The sequence below is a fragment of the Elephantulus edwardii genome, unplaced genomic scaffold (assembly GCF_000299155.1).
Source record: "Elephantulus edwardii isolate Elephantulus edwardi_28Jun2011 unplaced genomic scaffold, EleEdw1.0 scaffold00007, whole genome shotgun sequence".
Taxonomy (NCBI): Eukaryota; Metazoa; Chordata; class Mammalia; order Macroscelidea; family Macroscelididae; genus Elephantulus; species Elephantulus edwardii.
Genome location: NW_006399757.1, coordinates 18,386,563 through 18,406,341, shown reverse-complemented (window position 1 = coordinate 18,406,341; position 19,779 = coordinate 18,386,563).

The following is a 19,779-nucleotide window of genomic DNA, read 5'->3' as shown; positions in this document are numbered from 1 at the left end:
TATCATCATTTTTCCAAGTTCATAGAGTTTTCATAGAGTTTCCATAGGCATGAGGTTTAGGAAGTGGATGCCACTCCTGCTTCCAAACTTGTTTTACCAATGGGAGCTCCACCAAACACTGTCTACATTGGGGAAACCATTATGGCATTCTACATCTCAATGGCACAAGGTTCAGCTTCACAACAAATCCACACTACTTCAGTATAGCAAATTATCAAAGAGCAATGAACAAAGAAGAAGAATGTTCCTCCAAAATACAACAATACTAGTCTCACTTTAACAGTGGTTAAGTGCCGTCAGGTTGAATACAACTCAAAGCAACCCTACGATCAAAAGACCTGAACTCTTTTCTATAATTAATACCACTTCTTTATATTGATAGAGTTTATAGACCAGAGGCATCTGGTCTAAGAGGTGGATGCCACTTTTGCTTCCAAACCTGAATCTATCTGTAAACACTTTCCATGATGGCTAACATTATAGTATTTGACTCTACTATGGCACAGTGCTCAGCGTCACAGAAACTCCAAGTTCTTCAGTACAGCAAATAGACAAATTGCTGTACCACTTAAAGAATGTTAATGCTAACAATAATAAATTTGGCCTGAAGGCCCTATGGAATTTTAAAGACACATCCAACAAATATTGCTAACTATGATAAACCAAGTATTCCTTCCATCCTTGGGTCCTTGTTGGCTAAAATGGGCAAGCAGAAGCCCAGCCAGTTGACACCCATTTGTGGGAGAAAAAACCAATAACACAAACCAAACCAATACAAACCCCAAAACTTCCCTTATGTGACCCTCGTCAAGATGTGAAAAACCAACTTCTAGAGTGGAACCACTGCACAGGAGCCTCCAGACCAGGCATAGACTGAACCCATCACTATGGAATTAGTTCTACAATAAATAGTATCAATAATTCAAGTTTAAGAATAGAGTTACCACCATTAGACTCAACTATGTACAGAAAAAGATTGTAACTCATTCCTTTTCATTTCCAGAGTAATGAGGATCTTGCCTGGAACTTAGTACAGATTGACTGGTAAAACATTGACAAAATAATGATAAAGCTGGCTCACTGCCAGTTATGTTCTTTCATGAGGTCCTATTCGTGGGAACTTTGTGAATTGCTCCCATTCATGAAATATAATGTGGTTCCGTTAGGTTGTTACTATTGAACACCTACACACATTTTCTTGTTCTCTTAAGCTCTGTTCGATGTGTCACTGTTAAAAATGAACAAAGCTGGCTTTCCCCCCACCCCCTTGTTAACATGAGTTTTGCAAGGTCAGCCCACAGTTTCCCAAATTAAGCTAGATCTGATGCTTCCCAGAAATAGCGTATACAAATATGACATTTAAAGCTGCTCTTTGATTTATAAGATCAGTACTTGATGGTGAATAATTGTAAAACAGGTCTTATATTTGAAGATGAAAATGTACTGCATTTGCCACCAAGTTAAATTGGAAGAATATTATGAATATGTTACTCCTATTTCACATAGTACATATAGACAGGTAGAGTCATAAGAAAAAGATCATCTCTAATGTGTCAAGTTTTTATTTAGTTCCACTGGACAAGGCAGTGAAACTAGGAGCTATAAAACCTAATGGCCATTTGTGGGGAAATTCAGAGGTCATCACACTTGTGCTTGGGTTTAAAACAATACTGAGTAGGTGATTATAAGATTTGGAGAAATGGTAGGATGACTAAGTAGCACAAACAGAGGCTCTGAATTAAATGTCCAAGGTAGCAATGGTATCATCCTTCCAAACACAAGACTGACAATGGAGAGATATTTTATCATTTATTATTCATTTATTCGTGTTTCACTTGATTTGTGCCTATATAGGAGAGTCTCAAAGAAAATTAAAAAAGCAAAGATCTTACAAAGTTAAAACAATTCAAAAGCTATTCAATACTAAATAAGTATACTGGTATTATCTTTACAGGTTCCATGCATTCAATCCTGATTTTTTTTTCCCCCTCAAGGAATCATGTTCATTTCTGCCAACTGCCAGATTCTTCACTAAGCAGTTGGGATAGAAGAGATCTGTTAGCCATCCTCATGGCATTTACAGACTATTTAGGAAAAGAGTGATTTTAAATACTCTATCTCCTAGTGGTCTAAGCTGGGACCATTTGAACAACAAAGAAAGGCATGCAATATTGGCTTATTAACTCAAAGTATAAAATAAATACTCATGATTCCATACTGATGTAAATAAATGAGGTAAATAAATGAGAGACCAATTGCCTGTACAGAATCATTCAAAATAATAAATACAAAATAACCAAAAGAGTAGCTTAATCTCTTGCACCATCAGAGTAAACAGCCCTACACAGCCTGCTTTACCAAAGAGGACCAACTAAAGGAACTTTCAAGTGGAAATATTACTTCAGCCAGGGATTATACATCATGGATAGTCATATGTGGGAAAATTCCTATATATCCTATATTCCCTGATATCATGTGATGAGAAGGGTGTTTTATTTCTATTGCCTTATGCCAAAAAGCTGTAACTTTGGTTTCAGTTAAGAAAAATATCAGATAAACTCAACTCTATGGACATTTTACACACAACTTGGCCAGTATTCCTCCAAACTTTCAAGGTCATTTAAAACAAGGGAAGTCTGAAAAAGATCTCAGACTAGTGGAAACTAAGGAAATGCAATGATAGAAATATGGTATCTAAGGTGGAAAGAAAAACAAGAATAGACAAGAAAGATGTAAGTGAAGAACTCTGAAATTTAAATAGTCTGTTGCATTTAATTAGTAGTAACATACCAACATTTTTCTTTGGTTATTGTAAATGCAATAAAGTAATATGAGGTCCTAACAACAAACAGATCAAACACAGAGTATGTAAGATAGATTGATACAGATATAGCTATAGATAGACAGATAGATATAGATATAATTCTACATTAACTTTGAAAAGATCCATAAATACAAATTTTCTAAAATAAAAATTATGTTCTTTTGGTTGTTTTACATAAATTCTTTTTAATATTTTTGTACAGGCAATTTGTTTCCGGTCTCTCATTTACTTATTTATAGCTTCATGGACTCATGGTAACATTATTTTAGGAAGTGAAATAATTTATCAATTATTGATAGTGTGGTAAGAGCTCTGAAAAAGAATGCTAAGCCAGGAAAAGCAGCTTTGAGAAGGTGACAATTATTGTGGCATCTAAGGGATAACATAGCTGAACTAAAAGGGCAGGCAGAACTAGGACAGTTGTTTTAGGCAGAGAAAACAAATGGCAGAGTGCTAGAGCGACATGAAGGCCAGCACGTACAACAGTGGCACACAGCAAAGTGGAAACATTCATGGGTTAATTGATAGGAGCAATTCGCCAATCAGTGACTGATTCAAGTGGAGCATGAGAGGAGCATAATAGGAAAGATCACTACTGAGTTCTGGACTGCACTTCAGAAGCAATAAATGGGTAAGAGGAAACAATTTCTTTTCCTAAAAGACTGTTCAACTTAGGCTCTGTAAGTGATAAGAGGCTACCCTGCAATCTCAAAGACATGCAGTTCAAATCTACCAACTGTTCCACAGAAGAAGGATGAAAAAAAGAATCTACTGTGTGATTTACTGTCTCTGAAAAACCAGTGCGGGGTGTGTGTGTGTGTGTGTGTGTGTGTTAGGGGATATGGGTGGGTCCAGTTATGAGTTGGTTCCAACTCGACAGTATATAACAACTACATAATAGGGAACTCTGGTGGACAGTCTATAGAGTTGTGATGATGTTAACCCAAAGGCAGCATCTCTCTGGCAGTTAAAATTGAACTGCTGCTCTTCAGGAGAGAGATAGAAAATATCCTCCCATGTAACTGGCAGCCTCAAAAACCCAACTGAAGATCAGCTATAAGTTGGTTTCCACTTGATAACAACGAGTGGTAACAGTAATAATATTTGAGAATAACTGCCTGCAATTAACAACTATAGTTAGAGGATACAGAGAAGCTCCCAAAATGAAACAAGTCACAATGGATTAGGTTATGGTGGAACAGAAAACAAAATAAGAAATTGTATTTCTTCTAGATATTTCTGAATAAAGTCTTGTAACAATCATGAAGCTGAAAGACACTGGAGGTTAACTATGAAGACCAGGAGACACACTGTACAAAAACTGAAAGGCGCTTTCTTTTTGCTTTAACAAGTCATGTGATGCAGTCCAAGGGAGCACCATTCTCGAGGAACTCTACTAGGTTTGAGCACCATCTCACAAATCTACACTTGCAAACAGTAATTTGTAATTAGTAAGATGCTATCATTCAAACACATGTAGTCAATAGACACCATGGAAGGTGATGGCTTCAGTTTAATATTGCCAGTGAATTAATTAAAAAAAAAAGGTTGTATTTCCAAGTATCAAGTTCAGTTCTGTTTTTATTTAATGAAAAATATTATCAGTTACCATCAAGTGAGTAATGACTTATGATGGTCTTAACACTGTCATAAGACAGCAGGTAGCGCAATACTGATGCTAATATGTTATTTTATTGTTGTTTACTATTGAGTCTGAACTGACCCATCGCTGACCCTCCAGTGGGTTTTCAGAGATCTGTGTGCCTTCAAGATTATAGCTCAGCTTCTTACCATTATGCTACCAAAGCTCCCTATGCTAATATATTCATGTGTAAATTATTTGTCATTAAATTAAAATTTTAGAAAAGATTGGCTTTAAGACCTTTTGCTTTTAGTTTTAATTGTAAGTAAATTGTTGTTGTTGTTATGTGCTGTCGTGTCATCTGCAACTCATAGTAACCCTGTGTATAACAGCCCTAAACCCTGCTCTAACCTGTGCCAATCCTATTGTCTCTGACACATCTACTCTCATTACCCCAGTCACTGAATCAATCCATCTCATAGAGGGTCTTCCTCTCCTGCACTGTCCCTCTACCCTCCCAAGCATGATGTCAATCTCCAAGAATTGGTCCCTCTTTGCAACATATCCAAAGTATGTCAGATGAAGCTTCAGAATCCTTGCCTCCAAGGAGCAGTCTGGTTTAACTCTCTCAAGGAAAAACCTGTTAGTTCTTTTAGCAGTCCACAGTATATTCAATACTCTTTTCCAACACCACAGCTCAAAAGCATCAATTCTCCTTCTATCATCCCTAGTCATTGTCCAGCTCTCTGTCACATAGAAAAGACTGCAAAGGCCATGGCCTGTATCAAGTGCACCTTAGTCTCCAGACTGACATCATTGTTCTTCAGTACTTTAGAGAGGTCTCTAACAGCAGACTTTTCCATTGCAATATGTCTTTTAATTTCCTGGCTTCTCGTGCCAATAGTGTTGATTGTGGATCCAAGCAAACTAAAGCTGTGAACAATATCAATCTCTTCATAATCTATCATGATGTAAAATATATTAAAATTATTCCATTTTATAAGAAACATGTCCCATAAACAGAAATATTTACCACTTAAACTTCATTTGAAATTACTAATGTTAACTTCAGTGTTGCATAATAGACCTTGATTTTCAAATATTTTTAAATTTTATAATATGACCAGTATATATTTCTGACAGAAGTGGTAACAGTGCATTTTAATGCTCAGGTAGGTATCAGGATACAAAGTTTAACAAAATACTTAGGTTTCCAATTTTTTTCTGACTGTAAAGTCCAAGCATCTTTGAAAGACCAACTTATGTATATGTACACATATGTGTGAAAGCACGTGCCCACATGCACACACAATTTTTATATAGACTTTCCTTAACTTACTATTCTTTTCCAGTTAACAGAGTTTCCTCAAAAGGGAGTAAGACTAATTTAATTTTCTCTTTTGGTTTTTTTATTCTTCTCTTGGACCATGCCTCTAATTTTAGAATCTGTTAAAAAAGCTTGAGTTACAAATGTTAGTCACAGTTGAGAATTAGGGTTTGGGTTTTTTTTTATAATATTTATGCTCAAGCTTATAGGAAAGCATAGTAGTTTCCTTTAAATATTTTTTGTTTCAGAGAAATCTGTTTTATCATTAAGATGAGAATACTAAAGACACTTGCTAAGTGTATCTTAAAATATAGCTCTTATATATGATGATCTAATAAAATTTTATATCCTTAAAAACAATTGCTTATCTCACAATTAAACTAAGCTTGACTCATATAAAAAATCAACACAAGTAATATTGTGAATTGTCAATAGGACGAATGTGCTATCCATTGTGACTATGAAGAGTGATTACTCAAAGTAACTTCCTCTCCTGTTTCAGTCACATTAAGTTAGCATAATCAATAAGCAGATCTTTCAAATTAAAGATGCAAAATATTTAAATTCTTCTGAAATAATTTAAAGACATTTACAAAGCTTAAAGAATAATCAGAGTAATGTCTCTCTTAGATATGAGGACCAAGAGACATTCTTTAAGAAAACCAAAAAATTTCCTCTTGCTCTGATAAGGAAGTTATGTGATGTAGCCAAGGGGCACAGCATCCTTGAAGAACTCTCCTAGGCTTGAGCCCAATCCCTCAAATCTACACGTGCAACCAGTAATTTGTAATTTGAACACCATGGAAATTAAATCACCACCCTAGGCAGGCTGATTCATTGGCAGAGGAGTAAAATTTAGGGGCCAGGAGCCATTTTCCACAGTTGCCATTAGTCAATTATAGTCAGTGAAATGAAGCTTAGCTTACCTGTTGAAAAACTGCCTCTTTAGTAAAAGTTTTGCTCTCCCACAAAAACAACAACCAAAAAAGTCACTGGAAAAAGTAGTCATCATAATATGAAATACTGAAATATAATAGCCCCTCTTAAGCTCAATATCAAAAAAACAAAGATTCTCACCTCTGGGCCTATTTGCAGCCTCATGATATATGGTGAAGAGATTGAGATTGTTAACAGCTTCAGTTTGCCTGGCTCTACCATCAACACTCTTGACACAACCAGGAAATTAAGAGACGAATTACATTGGGAAAGACTACTGTCAGGGACCTCTCTAGAGTACTGAAGAGCAATGACGTCAGTCTGGAGACTAAGGTGTGCCTGGTCCAGGTCATAGTCTTCACAATTACTTGCTATGTGTCAGAAAGCTGGACAATAACTAGGGATAATAGAAGGAGAACTGACGCCTTTGAGTTGTGAAGCTGGAAGAGAGTGTTGAACGTATTAGTGGACTGCCAAGAAACAAATAGTTTCGTCCGGAAGAGGGTGAAACCAGGCTGCTCCTTGGAGGCAAGGATTCTGAGGCTTTATCTTATATACTTTGGACATTTAATAAGGAGAGACCAGTTCTTGGAGAGGGACATCATGCTTGAAAGAGTGGAGGGACAGAGAAAAAGAGGAAGACCCTTAATAAGATGGATTGATTCAGTGACTAGGGTAATGACGGTAGGCATGTCAGAAACTATAAGGTTGGCATAGGATAGAGCAGGCTTCAGGGCTACTGTACGTAGGGTTGCTATGAGTCACAAGCAACTCGACGGCACATAACAACAACAACCGCCTCATGTGTGCAAGAACTGTGTTCCACAGATATTTTCTGAAGTTGATCATATGAGTTTTTCTTCCAAGGTGCCTCTGGGTAGACTGGAACCCCTATCCATTAGGTAGTAGCTAGTGTTTCCAGAGTTTACATCCTCACATCAAAATACACTAGCAAAATATTATTTATTTTTGTTCATCACTTTCTTCCTCATACTTCTTTATTTCAACCTTTCTATTTTAATATCATTTTACGCTTTGCTATTCAATTTCTACCTCATTACCCACCCATTGCAATTACACTGATTCTGACCCATAACTACCCTGTAAGACAGAGGAGATCTACTTACAAGGTGTCTGAGACTGCCAATCTTTATGGAAGCAGACTGCCTCATCTTTGTCTCATGGATGTTAGTAATTGAAACCACTAACCTTTTGGTCAGCAGCTAGGCCACCAAGGAATATACTACAGGATCCTTTTAAAATCTAACTGTTTTGTAGAGGGGGAGAAGGATAGTGATTCACTCTTAACATTTTAACCACTGTATGAATTTTGAAACAGTAGAATCCATTCATTGATTTTTGAAGTAACATATTTCAGGCATTGGAAGATAAAGAAACAAAAGCATTTAGGAAGCTGAAGCTCTAGGAGGAGGCAACCCCTAAAAAGAAGTGGAAAGACTCAATGATGCACCGAACCAATTTGAGAGTTTTGCGCAGTTGGTGAGTTCCTTTCTTTAACTCATGTCAACTCTCACTATCAACTCCTTCGTCAGTCCCGTGGGTTAGGGATCTATCAATAATATTTTGTCCATCACCACAAATTTGAACAAGAGTCAGAAAAAAGTGACTCGAATGCTAGACCAACAATGGAATGGATTGACATTAACAGCAACAATGGGCGTAAACTCAGCTAAGTGTGATGATGGAGAAGTAGTTTACTCAGTGGTGACCAACAAGAACAGGAACTATAGCAGCAACTGAAGCAGGGAGACTTCACATGAGATCTGTATGGCAGCTGTTCCTTAAAATACTAACTTGACCAAGCTTGTTGTTGTTGTATTTATAGGTGCCCTAGAGTCACAGACGAGTCATAGCGACTCTATGAACGGAAGATCTGAGCTCTGTTTATAGAGTGTCCAGAAGCAAGCTATTTTGGCAGTGGATGCCACTGCTGCTTTCAAGCTTGTTTTAAAAACAAACACTGTCCACCATGGGTAATCATTATCACATTTATCACATCAGTGTCACAGTGTTTAGCATCACAGCAACCATGAGTTACCTCTGTACAGCAACGCACAGACCAGTGCTACAACCCCTAAAAGAATGTTTCACAAAAAAACAATCTGAGCTAGGTCCGAAGGCCCTTTGGGGGTTAAATCCACTGTCTGCCTTTAACCCTAGGCCTAGTCTCCGTGGCTTCACTCCTGGGGGAAAGAGCAGTACTGCACCTCAAACACAAGCCCCCCCAAAAAAGCACACGACCCCCAAAACTTGTGATTAATTGTGCATGCAGACCGCCATACACAGGCAGCAAGGATCCACAGAGACCCTGGGTGGAGTCATCCAGGAACAATCTTGCCACCTTCTCCTCCCCTCTCGCTTCGGGGGTTTAAGCCACCGCCTGCCTTCAGACCTGGGCCCAGCCTTCAGGGCCTCACTCCTGGGGGAAAGAGAAGTACTATACCTCAAACACAAGTCCCCAAAAAGCATGTTGTTATGTGCTATTGAGTTGCTTGCGACTCATAGTGACCCTATGTACAATAGCGCTAAACTCTGCTCTGTCCTGTGCCAATCACACTGTCTCTGACACATCCATCCCAATTACTCCAGTCACTGAATCAATCCACCTCATAGAGAGCCTTCCTCTCCTGCACTGTCCCTCCACCCTCCCAAGCATGATGTCCTTCTCCAAGGACCAGTCTCTCCTCACAACATGTCCAAAGTATGTTAGATGGAGCCTCAGAATCCTTGCCTCCAAGGAGCTGCCTGGTTTGAATCTTTCCAGGATGAATCTGTTTGTTTTCCTAGCAGTCCGTGGTACCCTCAATACTCTTCTCCAGCACCACAGCTCAAAGGCATCAATTCCCCTTCTATCCTCCTTAGTTATTGTCCAACTCTCTCATGCATATCAAATGATTGCAAAGACCATGGCTTCAGACGCACTTTAGTCTCCAGAGAGACACCATTGCTCTTCAGTACTTTGGAAAGGTCTCTGACAGCAGATTTTCCCATCGCAATATGTCTTTTAATTTCCTGGCTACTTGCTGGGTTCAGAAGGGGTCGTGGTACTAGCGATATTGTAGCTGATGTTAGATGGATCTTAACTAAAAGCAGAGAATACCAGAGGAGTGTCTATCTGTGTTTCATTGACTATGCAAAGGCATTTGACTGTGTGGATCATAACAAACTGTGGCTGACTCTGAGAAGAATGGGAATCCCAGAACACTTGATCATGCTAATGCGAAACCTATACTTGGTCCAGGAGGCAGTTATCAGAACAGAGTAAGGGAACACTGCATGGTTCAAAATTGGGAAGGGTGTATGCCAGGGATACATCCTATCTCCATACCTTTTCAACCTATATGCAGAACAGATTATCCGGGAGGCTGGGCTCTATGAGGAGAAATGTGGGGTCAAGATTGGTAGACAATTTATCAACAATCTGCATTTTGCAGATGACACAACCCTGCTTGCTGAAACTGTAGAGGACCTGAAGCACCTGCTGCAGAGGGTCAAGGACTGCAGCCTCCAATATGGATTGAGGCTCAATGTCAAGAAGACAAAGATTCTCACCACTGGACCAATTGGCAGCAGCAGGATGGATGGTGAAGAGACTTAGATTGTACACAGCTTTAGTTTGCTTGGCTGCACACTCAATACTCTTGGCACCAGTAGCCAGGAAATTAAAAGGCTCATTGCCATGGGAAAGTCTGCTGTTAGAGACCTCTCCAAAGTACTGAAGAGCAATGGTGTCTCTCTGGAGACTAAGGTGCATTTGATACAGGCCATGGTCTTCACAATCATTTGTTATGCATCAGAGAGTTGGATAATGACCAAGGAGCATAGGAGGAGAATTGATGCCTTTGAGCTGTGGTGCTGGAGAAGAGTATTGAGAATACCATGGACTGCTAGGAAAACAATCAGATTTGTCCTGGAAAGGGTTAAACCGGGTGGCTCCTTGGAGGCAAGGATTCTGAGGCTCCATCTAACATACTTTGGACATGTTGTGAGGAGAGACTGGTCCTTGGAGAAGGACATCATGCTTGGGAGGGTGGAGGGACAGGGCAGGAGGAGAAGGCCCTCTATGAGGTGGATTGATTCAGTGACTGGGATAATCGGGATGGGAGTGTCAGAGACAGCGCAATTGGCACAGGGCAGAGCAGAGTTTAGGGCTGTTGTACATAGGGTTGCTATGAGTCGCAAGAAATAATTCTAAGAAATAATACCTAAGAAATAATTAAAATTCTGAAAGCAATGGGATTATATTTAAATTAACTTTACACATTAAATTAACATTTCTAATGCAAGTACTTCCATAAATGTATCACAATTGTGTATTTTTTAACTAATGTAGTCACTGAAATATATCCAATGATGTTTCTTTTCAGTTAATGAAAAGTCATTCCATTTTTCCTAAATTAATAACGTGAGGAATACAGAGTTCTGGTGGCATAGGTATAGAGAATTATGCTGCGAAATTAAAGGCCACGCCATTCTGGTTGTTCAAATCCTCCAGAGAATCCTCGGGGAAAAAGATGAGCAATCTCCTATCATGCGATTTACAGCCTCTGAAATCTGCTAGAGGGACAGCTATGAGTCTTTTGGAGTAAATGACAGTGAGAGAAAGAGAACAAAGTAAAGCAGTGCATGGTTACTGAGAAGTTCATTCATAGTATACAAAGAAAAAAAATAGACTCTAAAATGCATATAAATGCATTGCTGTTATGTGCCAGTGGCCAGTCAGAACAAACTCATCCCCAATCCTCCAGCAGGTCTTTGAGGCTGAAAATTGCAGAAGAGACTGCCCATCTTTCTCCCACAGAATAGCTAGTGGGCTAGAACCATGTGCTTTTGGGTTTGTAGCACAGCCCCTTACTGCCAGAGCTCTTTTGGATCTGAAGAAAATAACAAAGTTCACATAATAAAAAATTATTTCCCCCCCCTTGCCAAAAGATGAAAGTGCAAGGATGAACATGTGATAACTTATGTGAAACATTGACTGAGAGTATCTGCAAGGAATCTTGGGAAAGAGGGGCTTATTTTTCTTAAGTGACAGAGATCTCTGAATGGTACATAGTAGAGCTGAACCTATACCTTGCTGTAAAAGAAAACGCAAATCTGAAGCCAGCATGGTGGAGAGCAGAGTAGAAGAGAGAGAAAAGCATTTTATGATTCTTGGGGATAGCTGTAAATGAAGCTCTCTTTATTTGTATGGCTTTCTGTTATGTGAGCCAGTGAAGACCCTTTTAATTCCATCTGGTTTGGGTTGACTATTTTCTAACGTGCCTCCAACCTGCTGCCATCGAGTTGATGACTTAAATGGCACACTGCCCTATATTCAATTTACATTCTGAACAGCAATTTTAGAAAAAGATGCTTGTTGATTATGCCATTTAAGTAGAGAAAAAAGGATTGTTATTTTTGTTTTATAGTCACAGAAAGCACAGAGAAAATCATAAGCTAAATAAAATGACCAAACTTTCTTCAAATTGACTTTGAGTTCCTCATAAAAGTGAGCTCTGTAGATGCAGTGATTAAAGCATTTGGCTGTGAATAAAAAAAGGCCATGGCTGAGGAGGGAACTATGGAGATCGGAGGAGAAAGACTGGTGGTTCAAACCCAAAAAGCTCCTCCACAGGAGAAAGACGGGCAGTGTTCTCCTATGCAAATGACAGCCTCTTAAAGCCCACCTGTGTGCCTGACTTGACAGCAATGGGATTTAAGTTAATAGGTGGAGTTCACCAGCCACCCAGCAGTACAAAGATGTGCCAGTCAGCTTACATTAAAAAAAAAAAAAGGGCAACCTTTTAAACCTCATGGATAATTTTACTCTTTTCTACAGGGTCCCTATTGATGGGTCCTGTGGGGCTGACTCACTCCCAGGTGAAAACCAAATAACTATAGATGCCTCTGCTAACTCTTTAACCTCCCTCCAATGCCAAATTAACTCTTTAGCTGATAGCAGACAAATTCTCTGACCCATCCTGCCAGTCTTCAGTCTTCTCTCTCTTTCTCTCTTTGTCTTTCTCTGTCTGCCCCCTTTCCCTCCTTCCCTTCCTCTCTAATTTCCTCCTCCCTCTCCTGGCCTGTGTCAGAGAATTGCACCCAAGAGCCTGAGAGCCACCAATAAATGCTCTTTGCTTACTTTCAATTCCTGCACATGTTTTACCTAATATCTATACAACAGGTGGTTTAGTAGTAAGAAGATGCATTGTAATCCCAAAGGCATGCAATTCAAATCAGTCAGCCATAATGTAGGAGAAAGGTGGGAAATAGCCTCCTTTATGACTAACTGCCTTGAAAACCCAATGGAAGAGAACTATGGGTTGATTCTGACTCAATAGCACACAACAACACAGAGTCCCTAAGGGTCTGAATCCATTGGACAACAATACATGTGGATTTCAGTTTTTAGTAAAGTTGTTTTATTCTATTGCCATCAACTGTTTTTTAGGAGAGGAGTTAATTCTTAGCAATCGAAATTCAATCAGAATTTTTAACTTGGTAGAATTCCGTCATTGGTTCTGAAGTAATAGATTTCTGGCATTTGAGGATACAGAGAGGAAGAGACTTAGGAGTCAAGGTTTCATTTTACTTCATTCCATATCCAATGCCAAAGAAAGCATAGTCAAGAAATCAAAAGATTTGTTGCACTGAGAAAATCCCCTAGAAAGGTACTCTTTTAAATTTTAAAGATAAAAAGTGTCACTTTGGAGACGAAGGTATGTGACACAGCCATGACATTTTTCATTTCCTCACATGTATGCAAAAGCTAAGAAATTACTGGGGGGAGGGGGGAGGGGTTAAAGAAAAAAAAAAGCTAAGAAATTATTAAGGAATACATACAAAGAACTGATGCCTTTGAATTATGGTGCTCGTCAGAGTACTGAATATACTATGCATTGGCAGAAGGCAAATAAGTTTGTCTTGGAAAAGGTGCAGTTAGAAAGCTTCTTAGAAACAAAGACGATGAGGTTTCTTTTCACCTACTTCACCCGTATACATTATCAAGAAGCTCCAGTCTTTGGAGAATACATCTTGCTTTATAAAGTAGGTCAGCAAGGCCAATTAGCACATTAGCTCAACAATGGGCTGAAACAGCAACAGGACCAGACTGTTTCATTCTGTGGTATGAGTTGGAATCAATACAATGGCACGGAACAATGAAAACAACAACTAACAGTGACAATAGCAGATAAAACATTGGCTTCTGTCTGTTTTAGAAAGCATTTCCTTGCTTCTGTTATTTTATCCCTCGTTGTTTTCTTGTTTTAGCTGATGTTTCTAAAGTTGGCACTAATTGATGATAGAGGAAAATTTTAAAACAGCATGGAAAACACTTTCTAAAGATACTTTCTAGCTCTAGGTAATCTAATTTGCGGGAAATGGAGAGTGGAGCACCGCAGAGTGCTCTTCAATAATTTATGGTGAAGTTACATCTCCTAAGTTTAGAAACATGATTTGTGACCCAACTGTGCTGTGAACCTATTTGTGTAATTAGATGGCTGGATACATTCTCATTTTATGCATTCTTTTTGCATTTACTTCTGGATGCACAACAGACCCTGTGCTCAGGTCTGTCCTTTGGAAAATGGTTAAAGAAAGAAAATTCTTTTACACCATGATTTGTACCAAAGCATAGTCCTAGTTCAATAGATCTTCAATTTAATAATTTTCCTTCTAAGATTAGAGAATCAGAGATAAACAGTAATCCAGAATCCTTTTCATTTCATTTATATATTTTAATTGCATGGTAATATTTTTGATGGATAATGATATTAAGGTAAGGGGTAAAAATCCACATTAATCGGGAAAAGGCTGAAGGCGAGCACTCTTTGGTATCTGTGGTCCTCATAGATGGAAACATCTACTTCAAGTTTTATAGGATTCTTCAAGATACTTTTAACACTAAAAAAAGATCGTTTTAATATCACCTGATCTTAAAGTGGGAAAGCTGTCCTAATTTTATCTTTGTATTATATCATATGATTTGAGCTACACAGAATGTCAAGCTTCTTACAATAAACAGGATGCATTTGGAGATTTCATTACTGTTTACTTTCATGCCCTTGCCTCACTTTTATTATTCAAATATTGGGCTTGGAAAGAAGAAACTAATCATTGAGCCTTTTAAAAAAGGAAAAGTAAAAGGAAAAAATACAGATGACAGGTATGCATTATGCATGACCTCTATACTCATAGACGACTATAACTGGAAATTATTTGAGATGAAAATAAAATCTAGGTTTTTTTTAAAGTAAAAAAATGTTTTTATTCTGAGTATTTGGTCTCAGCATGCACTGAGATCTATTATGACAATTCTGAAATTCTGCTATACATAGGTAACAGAGTATTTAACCAGGAAATTCTATCAACAAAATTGTTAAACTAGTACAGTCCGTTAATTATCAAATGGTATTTTTTAGGATAAATACTAAAAATAATAATTCTCTGATAAGGTAGAAGACAATTTTAGTTGATTAATTATGAAGTAAAGTAAGTTTCCTGCTATCTCTGGATTCTTAATTTAGTGAGCAATAAATAAAGTAAATGAGTAAAATTCTGCTTTATCTTATAACAGTTTGCGTGTTTAAGTCATTTTCACAAATATATGTTGAGCTTAATGTAGTATTTAAACAAGTACTTGGAAGTGCAAGTCCAAATACTTGGGCTGAATTTCCAAATTTTGCCATTTAAGTAACTAATGTAAACCTTCTCTGTCATAGTAGTCTTATATGAAAGTAGAGATAATAATTCATCTAATAACATCACTGAAAAAGAATTTTAAAACAAAATACTTTGCAAATTGTCAAGAATTATTCAAGTATAAAATAGTATTAAATTTCTAAGACTCTAATCTGAAATAGAGTGGCATGCTAAAAATCAGGCTAATTACATTTTTAAAGAAGAAATATAATTCATCAAATTACAAATTCAAAGGATTTTTTTACGTAAAAAAATCTCTAATTTAATAAAGTTCTCTGTGTTTTCATAAGATTAATAAGAATATCAGACAGATCTTAGATCTTTTATAATGTGTTTAAACCATCTTTAAATCTACAATTACCACTTCAGAAAAAATTCATTGATTATACAATTATTAATTTTGGCAACTTCATAATTTCCAACTATTATATCTGTTTTCCTACCAGATTATTAGGCCTTCAATGAAAATTTAACTCCTAAAATATCTTGATATTTGTTAAACAATTTTTTCAGGAACAGAATTGAAAAGGTCTATCTTCCTCATTAATTCAATATTTATAAGTTCCTTCACTATTATTCTCGCAGACAAATTTAAATGGGAATCTAGCTTTAATCTATAAATTTCCTAGGAAAATATACTGATTGAAAGATTTCATTTATAAATGCTGATAAATTTTAGATATAAAACAAGACATTTGCTTAAGATATCTAAAAGTACAGAAAAACGAAACAAAAAATTATCTGTAGAGCAACTATGAACAACTTAACTAGTTGGAGAAAGTTTTTAGCTGGGGACAGAATATTGCAGAGCACTTGTGCCCCATAACTCCTCACTCACTATGTTTAACACTCCTGGTGTAATGTGTATTGCACTGTCCTGCTAACCAAATCGTTTTCCACCAAGCCTTCGGAGCAGCTTGAATTTCCTCCTACATCACCATAGGCTCTTGATCATATGTTATTTCATTAAATTCTTCTGGGTAAACTAATTCTTTTTGGTACAATGACTTTTATACTCCTTCCATCTTCTTTTGTTGCTTCCTGGGTCATTCAACATTCTAATGCCCACAATATCCTTAAGTACTGCCACTAGATGTTTGAATTTGTTCTTCAGTACCTTTAGCTTAAGGAATGTTGAGCGAGTTCATCCCTTTTGATTTTCCAACTATGACTCTTGGCATATTTTATTATAATAATAATAATACTTTGCTTTGTCTTCCCATGCTGCCTTAGAAATCTTTTGTTCAGATCCTTTAACATCTTGATTTCTTCCCTTTGCTTTGGCTTCTCAGTACTCTACTGCAATATTCTGAGTCTCTTCTGACATCCATTTTGGTCTTCTTCCATCTTTGTAAATGACCTTTTGCATTCTTCATGGATGATATTCTTGATATCCTCCCACAGCTCATCTGGTCTTCACTCGTTAGTATTCAAGGCCTCAAACCTGTTCCTGAGATGGTCTTTAAATTCAGGATGGACAGACTCAAGGTCAAGCTTTGGTTGTGAATTTGATTTGATTTCCTTTAGCTTCAGTTTGAACCTGTATTGGAGTAGATGATATCTGATCTACAATCAGCACCTGGCCTACTTTTCTTAGCTGATATTGAGCTTCTCCAACAATTTTCCCCACAAATGTAGTCGATCTGATTCCTGTGTAGGTTGTCAGGTGAGGTCCATGTGCACAGTTGCCGTTTTCTTAGATAAGTGTTTCTTTTTTTTAGCATTTCTCATTCCTTTCCACAAGCATCAGCTCCTTTCCTAACACAGTATTCTATGAAGTTGCTGTCAACTCTATAATAACATGATTGTTGTCATCTATGAAGTATGCTCGGAATCTCTTCAATCAAAAGAATTTTAGCTCCAGAAATAATGCCTACCTCTCTCTGTCGCTCACTCTCTCTTCTTCTTCTCTGTCTCTTTCCTTCCACCCCAAAACATGGAAGCAGCTGATGGATTCAAACTGTCTATCTTTTGGTTGACAACACAACTCATTAGCCACTAGAGCACCAAGTAAGTTAATGTTACTAGAAAGAATTCAATGTGAGAAATATATAAGAGGTACTGGATATTTTAAATACTTAAAAAAAAACAAACAAACTAAAAATTCCAGCCTTCAAAAATTTAGAGTTAATAAAAAGTTTGTAACTCTCACCCAAACTACAATTTTAAAAAAGAATAAAAACCTTTCCTTTCTTTCTATTAGGAAACTGATCTCAAGTAAATTTGAACTCATTTCTATGGAGTTTCTTATTGTCTAGTCAACCACTAATCGAATTTATTGTCATGTGTCAGCTTATGAGTACCATCTAACAATTGTTGTTATTTGAAGTCCAGTCATTCTATAGTTCTCTTCGATTACTGTATTTGTCATCAAGTTCTAATCAATTCATAGCTGACCCATCATTGGTTTCCCAAGACTATAAATCACATGAGAGGAGACTGCCCATCTTTCTCTCACAGATTCACAGGCAGATTTCAAGCTACCAGAGCGGCATGGCCTGTGGGTTAGCAGTGCAACTCCCTGAGGACTGCATATAATCTGTGAAGCTTCACCTTTTCCTATTTATATAAAAAAAAGAAAAAGTCATTTCAGTTCTCCACTCAGCACCTGTCAGAGGACATGGTAGAACCGACCCACAGGGCTTAAAGTCTGTCCCTTTGTGGAGCAGACTGCCCCGTCTCTCTCCACAGTTGTAGCTGGTGTGTACGGATGGCCAGTGTTATGAATACCAGCTGAGCCCTAAAACCGTCGTGACACAGACTTCTTTCTAAAAGCACTTAATATAATGTCTACTATTTAATAATAATATTAGATAGAGTATGAGTATGAAACACAACAAAGCAGAATTTTAACATCAGATCTCATTGCTAATTAAGACAAAAAGAACTGTTTGCATACTTGAAATAAGAAATCATTTCCTTCTTAGTCCTGATCAAATTTATTCACAAGGTGCTAGGTCAAGAATACTGTCAAAAATGATGAGCGCACAGGTTATTCTTAAAACTGCTTGAGTTGTGTAAAGAAACCATCATTACCCAGTGACCGGCAGTGACGGTGATGCAGACTCACAACGCAGTGTACAAACTCTGTTAAACTCAACCACCACTGGGGGGAAAAAAACCAACAAAAAAACCCAAACTCCATTTTTCAAGACTCTGTTCTACCATTTGTCATAAGCAAAGGATCTTATCAGTACTACTGGGGTTGATCTTGTCTCTTTTGAACATGACCACTTTGATGAATAAACAATCACTGCAATTCAATCACAAATCATAGAGAAGCATGTGATCCTTACAGTGAGAGTACGTCACAATGTTCTTGTTAGCTTTGCTAGCGCTCCAGAGAGGAAGAACATCCATGAAAACCCATCCACAGTCACTACTGAAGGGCCTTTTACTGACCAGCTCCATTTCCTTTTACATCTTCTAGAAATAACCACTCAGTTTAAATTGGAATGTTTCATAAAAAGGGACAATCCTCCATGGAGATAAATCTGGTAACATCTATGAGTCTAAATGGCCTAAGTGGCAATGATTTGGGGTTTGGTTCTGTTTGTGTTAGATTCCTCCCCTCCCAGCTGACAGTGACCCTTCTTCACTGGTTTCCTGGTTGTGAATCATTATGGGAGGAGATTGCCTATCTTTTTCTTGGAAAGTGGCTGGTGAATTTAAACTGATGACTACTTGATTAGCAGCCTAAAGAAAAACATACTGTCTTATGAGAGCTGTTTGTTTTCTCTATAAGCAGAAAAAAAAAATCCATTTAAGGATTATATTAAAAGTGAAATGTGGTTCCATTTTAACATCAGTTCACAAGTTTTACTTACGAAGAATAAACTTAATGCATTTCCTAAATGAGAACTCTTGAAATATTGTAAAACACTCAGCGTTGTCTCCTCTTCTCAGGTTCTCTCAATTCTACTGGATGGTTATGAACCTACTGCAATGCAATTGTTCTCCTTTGGAGGTGTTTGGTTTTTTTGTGTTCTCCCAAATATATTATATACTCCAAATATATATAATAACAGAAGATTGAGCTTCTCTCAATCTTTCCACAATTAAATTTGAGATTATCATGAAATGTATAGTAATTGTAGCTTATATAATGATAAAGAGCTAAAATTTTAACTTCAGTATTCAATTCAATTCAATTCAAAGAGCAGCATTCATAAGCAATATGAATATAAATATTTCTACTTAATTTTTAGTTCAATTTTGTAATCTAATTTTGCACAGCTTGTTGTTGTTGTTGTTGTTATGTGCCATCGAGTCGTTTCCAACTCATAGCGACCCTATGCACAACAGCGCTAAACCCTGTTCTATCCTGCGCCAAACGCACCGCCTCTGACACACCCATCACGATTACCCCAGTCACCGAATCAATCCATCTCATAGAGGGTCTTC